Genomic DNA, 3877 nt, shown 5'->3' on the forward strand with positions numbered 1-3877 from the left:
AAAATGCCCTTATGATAATAACCCATCAAAATTAAAAGATAAAATGATCAAAATGCCCTCATCTTCTCCAAATCAATTAGGATTGAAACTGAAATTTTTTTTTCCCAAATTAGTTAAGGTTTGAACCCATCTGAAAAGTAAGAGATCAGAATTGGTTGTCAGCGTTATGATCTCTCTTAGCAAACGTGTGCTTGTTATTATGCATCCAAACCTTCAAAATGCCCTTCCCAACACCAACCTAATTAGAGAACTCTTCCACCAAATCCTCGTCTCTCTTTTGCATCTTCCAACGCAACCTCTCTGAGAAAGCAAGCATCTTCTCCTTCTGTTCCTGACTGAATTTCGATGAAAAGGTTTCTTTTACATTTTGATTCTTACTCATGAGATTTAACAAAGAGGGTTTCAGACCCTATTATTTCTCTATTACTCTTAAATTTATCCACTCCATAACAGATAAAAATTTATATATTTCCTGTGCTGCTCCATTCAAATATCTGCCAAATTGAATGTCTGTCTTCTTCACCTTTTGTTCTAATCAATCTACTCTGTAAAAGTTTGTTTATCTCAACTCAAACAAATTAATCAAGTGGGTTAATTTTTAACCTAGTATATATTATACTCCATCAACCATTTATGTTATTTCAAATTATTTCTTAGTGATTTAGTAGAAAAAACAGAAATTTCTTAGTATACTGAAGGCACCCCTGGAAGTATTATATCTCAGCAACCTCTTCCGTCCATTAGGGCTTGCCATCAACATTGCTGATCCTACTGTACCCACTTGATGGTTGTAATTATTCACCGCTTGATGGGTATCTGACGGAGCAGATAGTCCCGAACTCAAAGCAAGTAACATTTGGGGTGCAGAGGGGTATTAAGAAGAAGAAAGCGGAGGTGGGGAAGGTGAATTGGGGCTCCGCCCACGAGCGGTGGTGGTGGAAATCGAAGGAAATGGTGGATTCTTCAGGTTCACGGCCGTGGAAGTTGCGATGGCAACCACAAGCGGCACATTTGAGGGAAGTAGGGTCGGTGGGAGTGGCGGTGGGAGATGGCATGAACACAGCCATCTAAGGCGTGGCCACCTAAGCTTGCGGCGTGGTTTTTCTAGCATTCTTTGTAAATAACCGGTACTGGAACCACGGGCGGAGAGGATGGCGACGTTTGAGTACTCCGTTGGTGAAAAATAAGGCCTTTGTAAGGTGGTGGTCGGTGGTGGGCTTGGAGAGTTGGCTCGGTGGAGGATGAGGTCATGGTGTCTTTGATTCTGCTTCCTGATCTCTTGCTTTTCAGATGGGTTTAAACCCTAATCAATTTGGAAAAAAAATTTCAGTTTCTAACCTTAGATTTGGGGAAGATTGGGTTTAAACCCTAATCAATTTGGAAAAAAAATTTCAGTTTCTAACTTTAGATTTGGGGAAGATGAGGGTATTTTGGTTATTTTATTCTTTAATTTTGATGGTTTATTATCAGAAGTGCATTTTTTCATTAGATTCCTTAAATTAACACCTAACGTCCCAAAGTAACAATAGGGACCAAAGTGTTGTAATATTTTGAAAATGAAGGGAAGTTTACAATTAGAAAAGTTGTAAGGGGGCATTTGGACAAATGGGCATTTTTAGGGGGTATTTGTATAAAACCCATTTTTGAAAAAAAGAAACTTTTTTTTTTATTAGTAAAATTTCATTTATTAGATAACGAAAGCTCATGGTTGAAGATTACATAACTTCGGTAACCATGGATCAGAAATAGGCCATGTTATCGTACACGTCACTCATAGAACCCTACTTGCCACGGACTCAGCCAAGCTGTTAGTTTCCCTTGGAATAAAAAGAAAGTTACAAATTTCAAAACAATAGGAAAGATAGATAATATTCTCCAAAACAGGTCTCAAGTTTAGCAATAAAAATGTTAAACAACCAAGAAGATTATTGGTGATGCTTCTATTATCCAACTCAAACTGTACATGATCAAAACCCTTTGAAATAGCTTCCAACATCGATGTTCTTAATGCCATAGCCTCCCCAACCACAACATTTTTGAAAACCGCAGGAATAGATAAAGCATGAAGTGGTTTCCCCTGACAATCACGACAAATAATACCAAGTCCAACAACATAAGTTGTAACCTTCTTTTAATTGCCTCTTCTCTTATTTCCTAAAGTTATTTAATATAATATTTATGTAAAGCATTACAACAATATATATATATATATATACTTAATTCAGGTCTGTGAGGATCCACCACGGGATTCCTCCCGAGGAATGGTCCTCCTTTTGAGGATCGGAAAGAAGTGTTGTGCAATTATTGGGGATTGGAATAATGCAATCATATGAAATGGAATTGCCACCTAGGGTTAGGGCTTAGGACCCAATTGGTGTAGCCTATAAAGGGCTACATGATTCCATATAGTCTAATTGAAGATTTTGGGTAGATGGTCAAGTTACGAGAGTGGGAAGGTGTTAGACACCCATCTCACCCGATTAACCGGTCTTTCTACTAGATGTTTGATTTCGAATGTTTTCCCATAATAACACATCATATACCAACATGCATAGCTAAATGATGATGCATATACTATTTAAAGAAAACTAAACTATATTATGCTAAATATTAGGTATACTACACAAGAGCATTTAATAGTCTACATTGTGTCGGAATTTAAGGTTAACGGTAAAAATGTATACCTGCACGATAAATCAATGCTACTATGGAAGGCGTCCCCCGACTTAGGTGGAGACGAACAATTGGCTTACCTCTCTCTTGTTAGATAGTATAATGGCTTGCAATTGTTGAGTTTCGTACTTAGAATCTTGGGCAGAATAACGGTATCATGAGGTCTTGGGAGCCTGATGCTCAATCCTCGGATAGAATAACAACGTTGTAGAAGATATGGAAGCCAAATGCTTGATCTTCGGATAGAACCACTGTGCTATATGGGACTCATAGTCTTCAAGGGAATGGTGTGAAAATGGGTTGGGTAGTCGGATATAGGCAATCCAGATTACGGACAAGGCAACGGGGCCAAAGGATTCAAAGCTAGGGATGGGGTGGACCCCGGGACAAGCGAAATAGGGATTTGGACAGCAAAATAGGCAGAATTGAGCTCTGGGAGCACACCTCTCCCGAAAAGATTGTTTGTTGCAAATGAGAGAGGGAAACTTATTTATAGGAGTCCCGAGCATTGTGGAAGAAGCCATGATTACGGAGGTGCGCACGTCTATAGTCCTGATTTTGGACCACAGCTCCGCAGAAGAGAGACCCTCTCTTCCGCAGCCATGATTATGGAGATGAATGGTTTTGCTTGTTGTAAATTCTCATTACATGATGGTCGGTTTTTAATTTTATATATTAAAGCGGTTAGTAGATGAAGGTTTTCAATTCACAACCAATATCGAGCTGAAAATTTACATTCAAAATCAATATCAAAACTATTTGGATTCACTTTCTACATCCTTTTTCCATCTTAGAAGTACGTGATGTGGAAACTATGACTATTTACCAAAGAAAAAAAATTTTACTTTGAAACAAAGACATTGAGAAGCCAAAAGCAGGAAATCAAAAGAGAAATTACAAAAAACTAAGGCTTTATAATTATGGGGATTAACTTTAAAACATATTCAGTAGAACCTGAGAAGAAGTCCAAATATGAACATAAGTTCACTCTAGGCTATTAACTACTTTCAACCCTTTCAGAAAGCCTCTACCGCTGTTTAACATTTGGAATTTGGATGTAAGGATCTCTAATGATCCACGGAAGGGAAAAAAGATCTATTCTACCGATGGGAGAAGTCATTCATATGAAAGAATTGCAAGGAAAATCAAATGTTACCTTGAGTTTCGCAAGGGCAAAATCTCTAATCGAATATAGCCCTTTCAT

The 3877-nt window shown here is 38.0% G+C and overlaps 1 pseudogene; it reads right to left on the bottom strand.

Annotated features, from left to right (window-relative positions):
* Positions 1-661: 661 nt before the first annotated feature.
* Positions 662-3877, bottom strand: LOC122638666 (annotated as a pseudogene).

Source organism: Telopea speciosissima, chromosome 9 (assembly GCF_018873765.1).
Source record: "Telopea speciosissima isolate NSW1024214 ecotype Mountain lineage chromosome 9, Tspe_v1, whole genome shotgun sequence".
In the NCBI taxonomy this organism is placed as follows: Eukaryota; Viridiplantae; Streptophyta; class Magnoliopsida; order Proteales; family Proteaceae; genus Telopea; species Telopea speciosissima.